A 19,019-nucleotide genomic window follows, 5' to 3' on the forward strand; every position below is an offset into this window, starting at 1 on the left:
GTGAGAGCTAAATGATAAGTGCTTATGAATACAAAGAAGGAAACAACAGACAGTGGGGTCTCCCTGAGGGTGGAGGGTGGGAGGAGGGAGAGGAGCAGAAAAAATAACTATTGGGTACTGGGCTTAATATCTGGGGGATGAAATAATCTGTACAATAAACCACCATGACACGAGTTTACCTATGTAACCAACCTTCACAAGTACTCCCAAATCTAAATTAAAAGTTTAATAAAACAAACAAAAAACAAATTTGTTAACAAAATCAGGTATAGGTTAAAAAGCAACTGACATAAAGGTTTTTGACCAAAAAAAAAGAGAGAAATAAACTTCTAAATTTTTTCTACAATTATTTACAGTTTCTTTACTTCCATCCAAATGCAATTCCTAAATAATATAAGGCACATATCCAGCATATGAAAAATTAAGCTGATATCTATGGTCCGATGCCTCATGAGAGTGACCCTAACACTTTCTACTAGGAGGGAGAATCTGTTAACCCATTTTGATTCATTTGGACACCAAAACTCACCCTGAAACAAATCTTTCTTAGCTATTACTGAACACTTGAGTGATCTTCTTTATCATAAGACATAAAGATACAACACTGCTCTCGATTAAAGGGTAACAGATTTCCGGGTTGCCTAGCAAGGATCTTCTAATACCCTGGTTTTAAAGAGTTAGTCTAAGGGAAGAACTAAACAAATGTTCATATGGCCAAACAATTTCCAAGGAGCAGAGACTCCCAGCTCCATTTCCTTTGAAGTGCAACACTATTGAAATTTTTCTTTTAATGAAGTGGGACAACTGTGGGAGCAAACGACACTGAACACCAAAAGGAAGGAATAGAGCACCAAAATCAGGCTCTAGATGATGAAGCTGTTAGAGTTATGGTTCCAAAATAGTGGATAACTGAGGATGGAAGTTTCACTAAACCAGAAGGGTGTCACTTCGGGGTGGGCAAGGACCTATTCCAGCAATAATAAGAAAATACACATCAATTAATAACCAAGCACTGGAATGGATGGAAATAGCTTCCAGGAATGACACAGTGGCAGGTACAGAATAACAGCAATACGAAAGATGAGATTAATTTGAGGGATCTGAGATTATTGTACATATACAAGGAAATGTAGAGTACCCATCTTTACCCTGAAACGGGCCCCTCCCATGTCTTCTGTTTTTATAAATCATACCAGCATTTAGCCAATTAGCCAGGTCAGACAACATGAGATGTTCTGTCACTATTCCTTCTCTGTGTCCCTCAAATCTGTTTGGTTTATGCTCTTTTTACATCTTTCATGTTTCCTTTGTCTTGCAATCCTCTGCCTCTGTCTTAAGTTCACGTTCTCACTTGGTCTCACTCGGTTGTACTATGCCATCTTTTGGCTAGATTCTCAACTTCAGTTCATCATTCTCCACACTGAAAGGGGAATTCCTCTTCAGTGAAAGATCCTTCTTTACAAATGAGGACACTAAGGCCCAGAGAAGCTAAATAATTTGTTACAGTTCACACAGTTACTAGATGGTAGCGGCAGGCTCAGAACTCCAGATCTCTAAATTCAGAGCCCACCATATTAACCACTTATTAAACTATGAAGCACCCCTCAGATAAACCATTAAAGTAGAAAATAAGGGTATTCTGAAAACTGGTGTTTGAACCTGCCACATACTCCTTAACTGTGTCTTAAATATCACATTTTCTCAATTCCATGAAGCCAACTTTAACTTACTATGAGATGGGAAGAAGAAACTCTACATGATTTTATGAGAATCATGTATGTATTTTTTGTGACTTGCTTTTTTCATTCAAAATTATGTTTTGGGAATTCTGCAGGCTCATGAATGTAGCTGGGGCTCATTCGTTTTTATGATTATGTTAATTCCACTGTGTAAAATATTTTCCAACTTATCATTTCTGTTCTCTGTTGGGTTGTTTCCAAAATTGTTTCATTTGTTTGTTTCCCTACTATGTGTAATACTACTATTAAAAAATTGCATACCTATTTCCTGAGACATACAAGCAAAAATTTCTATAGTATATATACCTGGGGTAGAATTGTTGGGGAAAAATATGTTTATGTTCAGTTTCAATTTATCAATTGAAATTGGTACAACTGTACCAATTTGCATTGCCATTAGCAGTGAATGAGAGTTCCTGTTGCTTCGCATCGACACCAAGATTTGTTATTTTCAGATTTATATTTTTTACCAACATGGTAGGTATGAAATGAAATGATACATCACTCTTTTTTTTCTCTGAGAGAGACAGAGAGACTCATTCTGTCAATCAGGCTACAGTGCAGTAGAGTGATCATAGTTCACTGCAATCGTCAACTTCAGGGCTCAAGAGATCCTTCTGTCTCAGCCTTCCAAAGCACTGGGATTACAAGCATGAGATACTGCGCCCAACCCTCATCACTCTAGTTTTAATTCTGTTCTTTAAGTATTAATGAGGTTCAGCATGTTTCATATGTTTATTGGCTATTTGGATTTTCTCTTTTTGAAATTCCTGTTTTTACATTTACTAAATTTACTTTTCTTACTGATTCATAGTATCTTTAATAAATTCTATATACTAAACCAATTTTGGGTCTTTCTTATTCTTTTTTAGTGTCCTTTGATGAACACAGGTTTGATTTTTCATTTTAATGTTGCTGCATTGATTAATTTTTTTCTTTATTTTTGCTCTACTTCTGGTCTTGGTAAAGAAATTCTTAGCTGATAATAAAAATATTTATTTTCTAAATATTTTAAATTTTTGGCTGTCATAGTTAAGTCCTTCATCTCTACAGAATTTGCTTCTGCTTATGGAATGCGGTGAGTAGTAACAGTCTTCACTTTCCATGTGGATAACCCCTGTAGCAGCAGGTTGTACTCAAGGCTCACTGGGACCTGAACAAGAACAAGTGTTAGATTGGTTGATGATACCTGTCATGGATGGAAGCATAAAACTGAAGTTACTACATAGCATTACAAACGGAGAGAGGAGGAAAGTGGACTGGTTAGGGGAAAAGAAAATCAAGTTGACAAATTCACTCCACTCGTATTTTTATGACTTTTTACATAATTTATATAACTCTACATAGTCATGCTGTCATCACTTTTCCCCATACAGTATGAGACAGATATTCAATAGTTTACTTAAGCTGGCCTATATTCCTTATAAACTCTTTACTGACATACCAACACAGCTTATTAAAATAGTCAGGAAAATATTACTGCCACCCTATGTACTGATTAGTAATTTTTATGTGATAATTCAGTGGCTCTCAAACTAAACTCCCACAGAGTTGCACAAGCTCAATACAGGTGTTCTGCCACTATAATCATATTAAATTCTTTTCTCAGTTTTCAAAAACAACTAAAGTAAATTTATAAAATTTTCTTAATATTAAATAACACTTCATAACTTTTTTCCTAAATGACTTGTACCTACCACTCATTATTTCTATAGAGTTTGGTATGGGTTAACATATTATGTATTTATTTCTTTGCATTTTCATATATTGTAATTAAGATAACCAAGCTTTAGAACTATTCTGGCAAGGCCAAAACACTTGGCTTTTCACTTTGGGATCTTTGCCCACCCTTACTTCATCTTAATTTTTCTGTGTATAAAATGCATATTCTTGTTTCAAAGCATTTAAAGGAGCAAGGTGAAAAGAAGCAACAGGTCTTCAAATGCTTTTAAAATGCAAAACATTTTACAACAGGAGTTATAATTTATAAGAACCTTAAATTATATCTTACAAATAATGGGGCTAGAACAGTCATGGAAAAGTCAACAGATAACTTCTAAAGGTCATTTATTCCACAACTTTTATTTCTTCTATACCAAATCTTAAAAAAAGGTTCTTCTAACTAGACTAAAAATTGAATTTGTTTTGAATATCATTTTTTGTCTCACATAATTCCTAATAGAGTTCCTGAAAAGTAGAGCAAGGCAAAGGTAAAAAGTTAACAGAATAACTATATACAAATAACTTAAAACATCTATTTTTATAATGATGTGTTCTAAAAATTCATGCCATCATAGTGTGATATTACTAATGAAAAAGTCTATTACAGTCTAACTGAAATCAGAAAGTACGATAGATGAAAATATGACCTGTCTCAAAAAACATTCCAGAGTATGGCATGGATTTATTTGGAAGAACATGTTTTCACAAGTATTGTTGCTGTTGTTGTATCAAGAAACCCTGGTAGAGTTACAAAAGTGAGAAAAACATAAAATGACATGAGAATAATATATTAAAATTAATGAATTAATATTTGTAAACATCAACAGACTCTTGTCTTCCTTGTAGGAACAGAGTTGCTGCTCTCTGGTTTGGACATCTGGTAAATCTGAAAGCCTCATGAATTGCCGTGCTACTTCTCAAACTTTTAGACATGTATAGGAGTAGGAAAGTGAAGTTACTTATTTTAAAAGAGAGTCATATACTATACTGTAAAGTTTTAAGAATCAGAAGGTAGGGCTGGGCGTGGTGGCTCATGCCTGTAATCCTAGCACTTTGGGAGGCCAAGGTGGGTGGATCACAAGGTCAGGAGTATGAGACTAACCTGGCCAACATGGTGAAACCCATCTCTACTAAAGATACAAAAAATTAGCCAAGCATGGTGGTGCACCTGCAATCCCAACTACTCAGGAGGCTGAGGCAGGAGAATCACTTGAACCCGGAAGACAGAGGTTGCACTGAGCCGAGATTGCACCATTGCACTCCAGCCTGGGCAACAGGGCAAGACTCCATCTCCAAAAAAAAAAAAAAAAAAAATCAGAAGTTATTTGATTCCAATCTTATCTCCCTTACTTTCCAACCTACATAAATCATAAGTATTGTTATTTAATCTTCCTGAATTTCCATTTCCTTACCTTTAAAATAGGGATAATAATAGCTATCACACAGAATTATTATAAGGATTAAATGAAACTTTTATTTAATTTTAATTTTATTTATTTATTATTTTATTTTTTGTGATGGAGTCTCACCCTGTTGCCCAGGCTGGTCTCATACTCCTGACCTTGTGATCCACCCGCCTCGGCCTCCCGAAGTGGTAGGATTACAGGCGTGAGCCACCGTGCCCAGCCCTACCTTCTGACTATTAAAACTTTGGTGCAATGGTGCAATCTCGGACCACGCCCAGCTAATTTTTGTATTTTTAATAGAGACGGGGTTTCACCATGTTGGCCAGGCTGGTCTCGAACTCCTGACCTCATGATCTGCCCGCCTCGGCCTCCCAAAGTGCTGGGATTACAGGCGTGAGCCACCGTGTCCTGTGGAAACTATTATCATATATACAAATATCCATGACATGTTGACGAAGTTACCATTAATTATAAAATGAGAGGGTAAATGACTTTAGGGAAATTGTGAAAGATGCTAATTGCAGTTTTACATTTCATAACACACATTTTTCTTGCTTCCAGGCATTTACTGTTGTTACAATTCGAAAGATTTTCTTCAAAATGCACAAAAAAAGAGTTTTCTGATATAATTGGGCAATAGACAGGAGATAAGGAAAAGTTTGAAACTTTTTTTAAAATCAGTAACAACTTGGTATAACAGAAACTTGCTGAGATGCAACTGACATTTATGAAAAGATAAAAAAGAAAATAAAAACTAGGAAACAAAGGAGGGAGCCGGGAAAAACAGGGATCAAGAAAGGAAGAATGTAACCAGGAAGGGAAGCGAGAGGGGGAGGAGGGAAACACAGAGGGGAGTGATAGCATGTGTAGCTCCTGGCTGGGTGGGTGGGCTGTCTGAGAGGTCATCTTAAGTCAGCCTGTTTGTTGAACTGCCCTAAATGTAAGAAATGAGTGGCCTTACAGGAGCCCAATGTGTGTTCTACATGCCTTATGGTATTTCTAAACCAGCATTTGATCTCAGGTATGCTCCAATACCATCAATTAATACCACTGGCAATACACAGCTAATAAACAGAAACATATGTGTCACAAAAAATATTTTATTAAAATATAACCAAAATTTTAAAATTGATTCTCTACCTCTGCAATTCACAGTTGTAGTTTGGACTATTAACAATGAAATCATGTTAGCACAAATACCACATTTCCTTTTAACTAGAAGGAACATACACTACGGGAACAGCTTCAAACTGACCACAAAATCAGCTCCCCAAGTTAAGAACACATGGTTTCAGGAGACATATTTTAAACTCACATTGTGCTTTGCAAGCTATACCAATAGACTTTATATTGCAACGGCTTAAGAAAAAAAGCATTCTAAATTGTCTGCTTCTACCAATAATAACTGAAAATAATTACATGTGAGGTATTAATGAATAACTCAAAAGACTATATGCATTGTATCTTGGCTCATTTAAAACAAATAAACAACAACAAAAAAGCTCTACACATTCAAGGAACTGTGAATTACTTCAGCAGAACGCTGTGTCCTAGGTCACCATGCTTTCTTTCTCTCTTATTGTCAAGATCAATTTGCCAACAAGCCTCTGATAATAAGCACAGATATAAATTTCAAGGTTAGTAAGCTAAACTACTACTGGGAATAATGATACATTAATTTACTGATGAAGTTAAAATTGGTATAGAGAGAAGTAGAAAGAGGCTCTTAAGAAAAATGTATTTTACATGGAGAAAAAGCAAATATTCACCTGAGGAATATATGAAACCATAATTGAATTATATTTCAACCATATACTGTGCAGTAATAGTCATCTTTACATTAAAGCAAGAAAATAAATATGATTGAAAAATAAGGAATAATATGAATAACCTATTTAAGACTTTTAAGAAAAAACAAATACTGATGCATAATATTCTAAATAATAATAGAAGAACAACTTGCTTATCAACAATAAGGTGTAATTGAATTTTAAATGTTCTAGGGCAGCGTTATAAAACAAAATGAAGTATGGCAGAACTGTTACCGAAGACATACCAATGTATCAAAAAAGGGCAGAGTGATTCAAGGAGGAAAAAGTCCTCCATTATCTTGAAGGAAAATTGTTTGCCTTCAGTTAAAGAGGAAAACAGAACAAAATACTTCATAGTGGGCAAACACATAACAAAAATTAAAATTTCAAATGATGTCTTTTTATAAAGTTTCACATGTGAACTCCCCAACACGTACACAAACACAAACTATGTTTATAAAGTATATCTCTTCAGAGCAGATTAAACTATCCTCTTAAATCATTCCAGGTAACCAATTAGTATATAAATATTGAGTTCTGATGACACCAAAATATCCACAATTTCCTTTCCTGCTTCAAACACAAGACACTGATACCACAGCAATGAGCTTGACTCTCTTAGCTGAGTAGTTTAAAATAGAGATGGTAGTAAAAGCTGCTGGTTAGTGAGACTCATTTCTCCCCTGAATGAAACTTAGAGTACAGAAAAAGAGACCCAGATGGAACAGTCACTCCCTGATGACCTCACAATTCCTTGCCAATTTTCCTTCTAAGGTCATGAGCAGATATGTAAGGGAAGGCATGGTGCTATGTTAAGCAAACGAGGAAGAACTGAAATACAAGTTGGCTAAAATGAAAGAAATTGATAAAAGTCAACAGTTGTAGTAAAATCTGAGGCAGTTAAAATAATTTTTAACTGCTCTGAAACTAATTTAAATAGAATGATTTCTTTCCGTTTTGAGATTCTGGTATCTTCAGTGCTAATTCCAAATAAGTTTCCACATGTTGCCAGTTTCATTGACTTGCCCTTACACTTTGAAAGTCAGCATTCCTGAACTCACTGCTTCACAGATGGACTCAAGCTGGGAAGATTCGTGCCATCAGAACACTACAGACACACATGTATTATCACTACTTATGGCAAAAAGCGTAATTTCTCTTTCTGGCAATGTTTCTTTAAAAGATGAACTTTGGGCCGGGGGCGGTGGCTCACGCCTGTAATCCCAGCACTTTGGGAGGCCAAGGCGGATGATCACGAGGTCAGGAGATCAAGACTATCCTGGCCAACGTGGTAAAACCCCTTCTCTATTAAAAATACAAAAATTAGCTGGACATGGTGGCACGTGCGTGTAGTCCCAGCTACTCAAGGGGCTGAGGCAGAAGAATCGCTTGAACCTGGAAGATGGAGGTTGTGCTGAGCCGAGATCGTGCCACTGCACTCCAGCCTGGGTGACAGAGCGAGACTCCGTCTCAAAAAAAAAAAAAAAAAATGATGGACTTTGGCCAGATCTGAGTTTAAATCATGACCTTATCACTCATTAGCTCTGTGAGGTTATCTGTGACTTTACATTTTGGGGTCTGTTTCTTTATCCTGAAAAGAGGAAATAACAATAAGTCATCAGATGGTCTATTAGAAGGATTAACAAAATATATATATATATATATATACATACACATACTAGAGGTGGTTATTCATGCATCATTTCTCAATCACACATATTATATTATTAGGTATGGCTTCAGATAAGTAACATACACAGCCTCTTCTCTACAGTAATTTCTAGAATCATGCCAAATCCAACACTACCACCCTAACATGTTCCAATGTTTAAATCTCATTAAACAAGAAACATCAACTTTAAGATAAAAATTTTAATGCAATACAAACTGAAAGGTAACACAAAGATTGAAATTTGTGGCACAGGAATACACAATAAAATGAGTTCACAAAAAAAAGTGAGAAAGGGGGAGAATGATTCAACAAAAGTGCTGAAGTACTTGGTCAAAAAAATCCTTGTGGACTATAGTGTTAACAGTTAAATGAAGACATAAAATGTAGAAAACTATTTTTTCCTATTTCTAGGTTTTAAAAAGACTTTCTAAGTTTCAAAAGATACTGAGAAAATATCGATTAGCTTTAATAAAAATATTTCAAAACATACTTATGTTTCAAAACACACAAAACAAAATTAAAGAGTAATCCAAATCTTATGAAAGCAGTTGCAATGAATAGACATTTAAAGAATCAAGATCCTTTAATTTTTTTTTAAATAAAGGAGCAATTGTAAACCAGAAAGGAGAAGAGAGCTGCTGGAAAAAAGAATAAGTAGACAAATAAATTATAAATAACAAAAAAGGTAATAACTCAAATTTAAATTCACTAGTAATTAAAAATAAGTAAATTAAATATCACTTTCCTCATATTAGCAAAGATGTAAAAATCAGACATTTCTTTGCAGGCATGACATTTAAAATGTGGGCAATACTTATTTAAAGTGAAAGGTATTAATCCAATGGAAAATTATCACAAAGGGATAACCAGGCGTTTTTATTGATGCAGAACTGTGAAGATCACTTTGCTTCTGACATGAGGGAGGAGGAAACAGGAAAGTACAGAAATCACAGGCTGAGGCTGAGAATAACCTTCAGCTATATGTTCAAAAATTCTTTCATTGCTTATACACTGTTAGTAGGAATGTAAATTAGTTCAGCCACTGTGGAAGCAGTTTGGAGATTTCTCAAAGAACATAAAACAGAACTACCATTTGACCCAGTGAATCCCATTGCTGGCCATAGATCTAAAAGAAATAGTTCTAACCAAAAAGACACAAGCACTCATATGTTCATCACAGCACTATTCACAATAGCAAAGACATGGGGTCGACCTAGGTGACAATCAACAGTGAATGGATAAAGAAAATGTGGTACATATACACCATGGAATACTACACTGCCATAAAAAAGAATGAAATCGGCCAGGAGCGGGGGCTCACGCCTGTAACCCCAGAACTTTGGGAGGTCGAGGCAGGCGGATCACAAGGTCAGGAGATCAAGACCATCCTGGCTAACATGGTGAAACCCCATCTCTACTAAAAATACAAAAAATTAGCCAGGTGTGGTGGCGGGCACCTGTAGTCCCAGCTACTCGGGAGGCTGAGGCAGGAGAATGGTGTGAACTGGGGAGGCGGAGCTTGCAGTGAGCCAAGATTATGCCACTACACTCCAGCCTGGGCGACAAAGCAAGACTCCGTCTCAAAAAAAAAAAAAAAAAAAAAAAAAAAAACAGAATGAAATCGTACTGTTTGCAGCAACTTAGATGGAGCTGGAAGCCATTATCCTAAATGAATGAATACAGGAACAGAAAACCAAATACTGTATATTCTCACTTATAAGTGGCAGCTAAACATTGGGAACTCATGGACACCCAGATGACAACAACAGAAACTGGAGACTACTAGAGGCGGAGGGAGGGAAGGGAGGAAGAGCTAAAAACTACCTAGTGGGTACTATGCTCACTACTCAGGTGATGGGATCATTTGTATTCCAAACCTCAGCATCACATAATATACCTATGTAACAAATCTGTACAGGTACTCACTGAATTTAAAAGAGAAGTTGAAAAAAAAAGAGAAGTTGAAATTATAAAACAACAACAATAAAAAACCTCTTTCATCTAAGTATACAAGCAATTTTTACCAGAGCCCTTAATATCAGTAACAATGGATAGAGCCAAAGCGCCCCAATTTCTTTGGGAGTGGTGGGAACAGATATAGAGAAGCAAAAACTTACTAGAAGATGAAAGGTACAAAACAAACTTGTTTTTCCCCTCTCTGCATCTTCGATTATTTACATTTTTAAAAGAATCCCAGATGAAACCAATACAACATGGAAAAGCTCATTGGATTCTTTCGATTTTGTTTTAAACAAAGTTTTTCCAGGTGTAAATTAGAACAAATAATCATCTTTAAATCTTTAAATTATAAAACAAAATATAGCCATATATATCCTATTGAAATACAGGATTTCTAATCTTAGAATTAGAAATTCTAATCTTAGACATAATCTAAGCATGAAACTTGTTTTTTTAGCTCCTGTCTTTTGCTCCAGGACTATCTGCCATGTTCTATTGAATGAATGTTTGTGTGGCAGAATGTGATTGTACCACGAAACAGAATAGGGCAATTCAGGGGAGCCAGAAAGGATACCTGTCATTAGACAAAAAAAAAAAAAATTACTTTACTCCATCTCACTTGATGGTAAATTACTAGCTCTAACTTTCAGGAATTAAGAAATAACACAAAGGAGTCTAATACAAGACAAGACACAGAGACACAACAAATTAAACTTTAAATGCAGCATGAAGAACAAAAACAGAGCAATTACATTCAGACAAGAAAAGCTGCATTAATAACATACTGGCCTTATAATTACCTAACACTAATTTTTATCCGAATCTTAACTAGCTACCTGAAAAGCTGATGTTTGGCAGGTTATGTTACCTGTGGATGCCACAACTGCCCATTGATAAAATGGAAGCACTGAAGAAAAGCTTTAAAGTCCCACTTCCATAATTAATTCACTCTTCTCCTCTTGGGTTCTATGAATTACATGCCCTTCACTGTTACAGAAAAATTTTGGTTGGCAATAAAGCTTGTACCAATGATAAAATAAGACTTGATTGTTCTGGTAAAATCCTTTATGCCTCATTCCAACCACGAAGTTCTTTGAGCTTTTCTCGGTGCTGGTGGTGGTGTTTTTGCTTATGTTTGTTATAGTTATATGTTTCCATACTGAGGCAAGCTTGGCTTTCCCTCCTCACTGGCTAACAGGAACTTGGTATATTTCTGTGTCCATACCAAAGAAAATTCCACCATCCCAATCATATAATATTTATATTACGATATGCCAGTGAGATCTATAAAATCCATACCTATGACTCTTTGCTAAGGCACTTTCTCCACTTTTTTTCTTTTTTTGGATACGGAGCCTCGCTCTGTCGCCAGGCTGGAGTGCCGTGGCGCAATCTGGGCTTGCTGCAAACTCCGCCTCCTGTATTCAAGCAATTCTCCTGCTCAGCCTCCCCACTCCACATATTTTTAACACAGGATAGTTATATGGGCAAAATACATCTGAAAAAACGTTCCAAATTGAATTATGGTCCATTCCAAGCAATTACGATTACCAAATTTTCCTATGAAAATACCAATCTTGTTTTCATTCCTAAGACAGATACAATTCAAGGTTAAACAAACAGAAGAGTTATATTCAATGTCTGGAAGATGTTTATAAGGTTTAAGTGGAAACTGCTGGTAGAGTACACTAAAGTAAAAATAATCAAATTAAGAAAACTGTAAGTCACTCCAAATTGTTCATGAAGCTTTACACTTGTTCCTGGTATATAAAATATTTCATATATAATGTAAGAACTTTTATGTATGATGGGCAAATAAAATACAATTAAAGGCAAAATAAATTTTATTTTTATTGAATATCAGAGCTAAACTACTTTTTTTAAATGTCAACTTCCTTCTCTTTCAACATTTCTATTTTGAGGAGCAAATTCTTCTTCCGCCTGAAATGGAATCATCACCTTTCAGGTTTTAGAATTTTTAGACCATGATTTTCTATTATTTCATTAAAACCTGAACTATCTCTGCTCCAGTAAATGAAATCTGAGGGATTACTAGTAATATTGGGAGCAATTTCACTCTGCAATTCTCTCAGCTACATGAGGATGGACCTATTCTCTCCTGAAGCTCTCTCTGGGTCTTTTGGAAGGCATGACACTGTCTTTAGTTTGCTAGGGCATCACTTAATTTATCCATGTAAATTAAGGTAACATGGCCACAGCAACTAGCTGATATTTTTGACAGACTTCACCAAATTCATTACATAAACAGCATTTTTGGAATATGTATCCTGAATTTGTATTTGCTAACCAACATCATTTTGACTTTTGTTACTCAAATAAGCTTATGAGTTCAGCAAATATCTCTTTGCATGGATACACACACACACACACTATACTGTTATTGGTCCTAGAAAAAGAAACAAAATAACTTTTTAGATTATTATTAATATCCCCAAAGTATGTATCATCTACTTGAGAGGTTTTCCTTCTATTTAATTAATCAAAATTGTAAAATATTTTAAAGTGAAAGGGGTATAAAGAAAATTATATTTAAAATAATAAAGTTTTTGTTTACTTCAAATTCTGGGACACTTGTTATGTGCTAGGTCTTGGGGAAGCATAAAAAATTAAATTTAAAAATCTGGCCATAAATAAATTACAGTCTCAGGCAGAAACAAAAACATATAACACTATATTATCAAGCTTTCCAAAGTACCGGGATGGAGATTTCTATAGGAGGCCAAGTCATAGAGTCTAAGAATAGACCAGCAGGGCTTTCTCCAGTGAGGCTAGAAGGCAAAGATTGGGAAAAGGGTTTTCAAGATAGAACAGCATAAATGATACAAGAAAAAAGCAATGCAATGTGGATTGTTTTGAGAAATAGAAGATGTTGAATACTGCCAGCAAATAAAACAGAAAGGGGAATATTCTCATGGATAGGCAAGAGAGATACACACAACAGCCCAGAAGGAATGACAGAAGATTGATATAGAACAAAAGTAGATGGTATATGAGCAAGAGACTCATAGTAAAGCCTGGTCTTTATCTATAAGCAGTAGAAAGACAGGGATGGGATGGTTTTAGATTAAAAGCAATGGGTTCATCAGAGTGGAAGATTGACCCCATAAGAGTAGTACAGGAGGCCAGGCGCCATGGCTCACACCTGTAATCCCAGCACTTTGGGAGGCCGGGGTGGATGGATCACCTGAGGTCAGGAGTTTGAGACCAGCCTGACCAACATGGAGAAACCCCGCCTTTACTAAAAATACAAAATTAGCTGGAGTGGTGGTGCATGTCTGTAATCCCAGCTACTTAGGAGGCTGAGACAGGAGAATTGCTTGAACCCGGGAGACAGAGGTTGCAGTGAGCTGAGATCTTGCCATTGCCCTCCAGCCTGGGCAACAAGATTGAAACCCTATCTCAAAAAAAAAAAAAAAAGAGTAGTGTAGCAGATGGACTACTAGCAGAGCAAATATGACTCTAGAGCAGTGAGATCCATGAGGAGGCTAATATTAATATTTCAAGCTAAATTCATTCACATTGCTTCAATAGATACTTAATACATAATACAAAAGGTGCCATTTTCATTTTGTATAAGATGCTTGCATATAAAATATTATTTGTAAATATGATAACCAAAGTCAGGATGGACAACAGAGCCAAAAATACTGACAAGGCATTTCAAGTTTTAAAACACTCAACCAGTCTTCAACCAAAATACATCCTAATGCAGACATTATTAACCAGTGTCACAATGTCGTATTTCTTCTTGATTGAAAGGAAAACTTTCTTTAGTTTCTTTTTATTGTAGTTCTTTATTTGCTTGCCTTGTTTTCTGCCCAAATTTCAACAAGGTACTTCGGAAACAAGACACCAGAAGGAATAAAAACAAAACCAATAAAGAGGGGTAAGAAAGCAATTATCATGCCAGTATTTATTTAAATGCAAAATATAAAGCAAAAATTAAAAGACACTGAATAAAAATCTGAAATTACAATCTTGATCATGAGATATTACTTAAAGGGAAGAGCAAATAAAAACTGATAGATGAAATTAGCCAGTTAGATTCTATAACTGGGAAATGCCCATTCTAGATCAATCATGGTTGTATTTTCAAAATAAAGATATTTTCAAAAATCTAAATCAAACCCACTAATAAAATGGAAACGGTAGGCAGAATTTGAAGAAGTACAAAGATTCAGATGATAAAATGAGCAATAAATGAATGTCAAAATACTGTTTAAGATATCAATTACATTAGCCTTAAAGTATTTCTGAAGTAATAAAATTAATTTTGAAACACTTGCATCATTTGAAAAGTTATATATGCATTCAACAAAAGTGATACTGCACAACAATTGGTCTCATTTTAAGATTCTTACTTTGATTTAAACATATTCTACCTGTTGTTTTAGATCTGGCTTATCCTATTTTAGAATGCGCTGATTTCTGTATATTAGTCCTAACACAAAATCTGAGCCAGAGTATTAGCTTTTCCTCATATCTCTATTGCTGTACAGTTTCAGCTCTACAGCAGCATCAATCTCATTTTTTGTTTTTAACTTAAATATGTAGTACAGAAAACCCTTTGGACCTATAATCACCATCTATAACCTAACTTAACAGTTCTAAATATCATGCTAATGCTGATAGTTCTACAATCTGAAATGCGATCAAGGAAATTTTCATTATGTCAGTAAATTTCCTCTAGTTAAAGCCACAGTTCTAGTGAAACAACATAATTTACTTTCTAGTCCATGTGTAGTAGACATAAACATACAAGTATGTATATTTCATGAGCATTCTAAACCAGAAAATACATAGAAAACAATTTTTTGTCTCCTTCAGTGCCAGTGCTTTTAATGATAATCTGGAATATGGAAAACCACAATGAAAATGAACACGCTACAGCACCGTGAACATACACAGAAATATATTTAAAGTGCTACATGTGATGACAGGAAAAAACAAACTATTAATGCATAGGAGGAGATGTTAATTTTAGTTTGAGGTTGAGTATGGAGTCGCAGTTTTTAGAACCCAATAGCAAGTGACCTGGACAGAGAACTTCTACCTCAGTGCTTGCCTTTGGCACCATGAATTAGGAAGACTGTTCTCACTTCTCACCGCCCCAGGTTCTCTCTAATCCCAAAGGTACTATTTCACTTCAGTGCACTGGAAAATGGAGGCTGGCTTTTTTTAAAAAAAGACCTCATGTTACCCAAATTCCCAGCTTCCACATTTTGACACTGACTACTACACCTTCATACGTTCATCTGAATGTTTCTCTTACAATCCATGTGTAGACCACTCACTACAATAAACTTAACTGACACTAATGTTTTAATACCGACATAAAAGTAAATAGGAATTTACCAACTGGAAGACCTCGAGTTTGATAGAATGAAGAGACAGAAACTTACTGATAGGACACAGTATGAAATTGGTGCTTGAGAGCTATTCCTACCACACGCAGGAAACGTCTTGTGAATGTACCCGGCATTCTCAACAGCAGTACACAAAACGGCTCTGCCACCAAGAACATTCTTACCCAGCAGGCAGCCCTCCTCATTAGCTTTGACATGCCACACAGCCCTTTGCTTACTGATGCAGTGCAGCCAACAGGGAGACAGAGTTTACGAGTAACAGCGAGACCGAACTGGCTAATTACTTACCTTCTCACTTATGGCAGGCTTGCTTGTTTAACTTTTTGTTTCCTCTCTTGTCATAGCTCAGCGCCAAATGGTTATGAATCAGCAGAAGTCTGAACCTGACAGTCAAAAAGAATATATTTTCAGAAAAGAATTGGAAATTAACATTCCCTCCACTGCAGTCTTTCTTTCCTTGCCCTCTGTGTGCATGTTACTCTCCCGTTTTCTCTCTCTGCAAGGCAGCTATGTAGTGGTCTATAAATATTGACCCTGACACTTGCTCAGTGCTTTACTTGCTCATGGCACAGGTCTGTGTTACTGAACACCGTGGTAATACTCCGGCAAAGTTCTCAGCTGCTCAGACAAAGCTGTGGATTGGCTCACTACCCAGCAACCCTGTGCTTGCCTGGAAATACCATTCTGCTGCCAGCTTTACAGATGCTATGGGCCTTTCCTGAGGCCCCTATCAGGCACAGAAGGGCAATCATGAAGTTTGTCTGAAGAAATACAGCTTTCCTCAGGCAGGTGGAGAAAAGTGGGGCTAGGTGGAGTCAAAGACAAGAAAGGAAATACTGCCTTTGTTTCAGCCAAACAACATACTCTCAAACCCTTTATAAAAGTCATATCTAAATGTCAGTCAATCAAGCTTTATAAAACTTATTTATGATATATTATGAATCCAAATGACACAGGAAAGCAGTTTTGTAATTTTTTTAATATTGCTTCTCAAAAAGAAAGGCTGCAGTGACTAAGTAACTGGTCACAAAAATATGTCAATGTAAGTTCATTTGGAGAATGATAGAAATGTATAGGAAAGTATAATATTAATCAGATACAACATATATTTAGTGAAAGATGCCAAAATATAACCTAAAATTGTAACTCAACAGAATATTTACAGTTTAAATATAAACTTCTATATTTATAATTATGACAAGTTGAAAATTTAATTTTTAGATTAAGGATAGAATCCAAGTCATGACACTAGAGTATATGGTTTGTAGGTGACATAAACAAGGTACAGAGTATCTCCATATATCACCTATAAGGTCCACAGTATGAATGAGTAGAAAATAAATGAGCCCATATTTTTTATTGCTTATCAAAGATAATCATGTGTTTGCTTTACTAAAAGCAAATTTTACTAAAATTTTCTCTTGATTAAATCAAAGGTAAAGGAAACTTTTGGGAGACTCTGGTCACTTACTCATCTTACAGATAAGAAAATCAACCCCCAGGCTGGTTACTTTGCCCAGGGTCACATGGCAACTCTGTGACAGTGCCAACATGGCAACTCTGTGACAGTGCCAACATGGCAACTCTGTGACAGTGCCAACACGGCAACTCTGTGACAGAGCCAAAACTAGAAACCTTGCCTGATTACTTACAGTAATGTGTTCCTTCTATTAGAACGGTGGTTCTCAAAATAATCTTTAGGCTCATCTTCATGTGAAAGCTTACTAAAATCTTACCAGTAAATGCAAATACTATAGCCAGAAAAATAATCAGCATAGAACAAAAATAGCTTTTTACAGTGTAACTGACCAAAAAAAAAAAAATAAAGTTGCACATAAGAATTAACTTTCCAACTATTTGAAATCCACCTTTCCTTGCTTATTGCAAAAATTAATATTTATCTAATAAATTAACTTATTGTCAAGAGATGTATATAACTAGGTGCTGAACAGGCAAAGATAAAACATAGTTCCTACTCTCAAAAGACCTTCCAGGTCTAATTCCAGAAAAAGAAAAGAGAAGTTAAATGTAAAACAATGTAGCAACAAAGACTAGAGGAGGCAACGATGGGAGAAGGGAAAATGAGCATCTGAGCCAACATGAAGTGGGGGTGGAAGAGGTAATTCCTCACTCCAGACTTCTGGATCCTAAAGAATGGGCAGAAGGTAGTGAGGCAAAAAAGGAAGAATGACACAATCAAGACAAAGGCAGGAAAGAGCACAACACATTCTTAGAACTTCAAATAGATCTTTCTTGCTGGAGACAGTAAGTAGTTAAAAGCAAAACAAAACCAATTAGAAGGAATAAGGTGATGAGGGATTTTATAAGCCAGGTCGACAAACTTGGGTTTTATAGAGTAGGATAGGCTACCAGGCTTTAATTGCCTTTATTCACAGACTCTTAAAAGAATTTTGAAAAATTATGTAAAATTATGTAACCATTTACACATTACCAAATTGACATTTACAAATTTCCACCTGTGGTAAAATATGTACTTGCAAAGAATTTAATTTCTACCCTATTGGAAATATTGGCATTTAAAAAAAAAACACATCAGCTATTTTAAATATACTCAATAGCATCTAAATCTACAATAATTTAATATAACCACTATCTATTTAAATAACACACAGAGATGATTCTTTTGGCAGCTGAAATTTACATGGCAATTTATTTTCTTGACCTTTATTTCCATCTTGCGGCCTCAGAGAATTTTTACGTATTTTTATAATTAAGTCCTCAGTTGTTCACCCTGTCATACTTTTTTTTTGAGGTGGAGTCTTGCTCTGTTACCCGGGTTGGAGTGCAGTGGCACTAATTTGACTCACTACAACCTCCGCCTCCTGGATTCAGGCAATTCTCCTGTCTAGGCCTCCCAAGTAGCTAGGACTACAGGCATGTGCCACCATACCTGGCTAATTTTTGTATTTTTAGTGGAGATGGGGTTTTGCCATGTTGGCCAGGCTGGTCTCAAATTCCTGACCTAGGTAATCTGCCCACCTCAGCCTCCCAAAGTGCTGGGATTACAGGTGTCAGCCACTGCACCCGGCCACCCTGTCATACTTCTCTGCAATACACATTTAATGCATTAGTTGAATTTTTAATGTTAAATTTTCTATGACTTCAGGATAATGCACCATAATAACATTTGGGATGGATAAGGGTGTGCTTTTCTTTCGTAAGGTAAGAGAAAGAGTGTTGTGAATAAAGCACTATTCTCAGGCAGATCAATATTAATAAAGAGTTTATGCAGAAGTGGAGAATCTAGACACTGATTCCATTAAAATTATCCATTCAACTGCTAAGAGAAAGAAACCAGTCTG

The 19,019-nt window shown here is 35.8% G+C and overlaps 1 protein-coding gene across 9 annotated transcripts in view; it reads right to left on the reverse strand.

Annotated features, from left to right (window-relative positions):
• The window catches only part of BMPR1B (bone morphogenetic protein receptor type 1B), a 396,435-nt gene that overhangs the window by 144,435 nt on the left and 232,981 nt on the right, over positions 1 to 19,019 (reverse strand). For 8 of the 9 annotated variants that reach the window (XM_050791851.1, XM_050791855.1, XM_050791848.1 and 5 more), the window contains one exon: positions 15,985 to 16,079. The gene's annotated coding sequence lies outside the window, so the exon portion shown is untranslated. The other variant, XM_050791857.1, reaches the window with a different exon arrangement.

Source organism: Macaca thibetana, chromosome 5 (assembly GCF_024542745.1).
Source record: "Macaca thibetana thibetana isolate TM-01 chromosome 5, ASM2454274v1, whole genome shotgun sequence".
NCBI lineage: Eukaryota > Metazoa > Chordata > Mammalia > Primates > Cercopithecidae > Macaca > Macaca thibetana.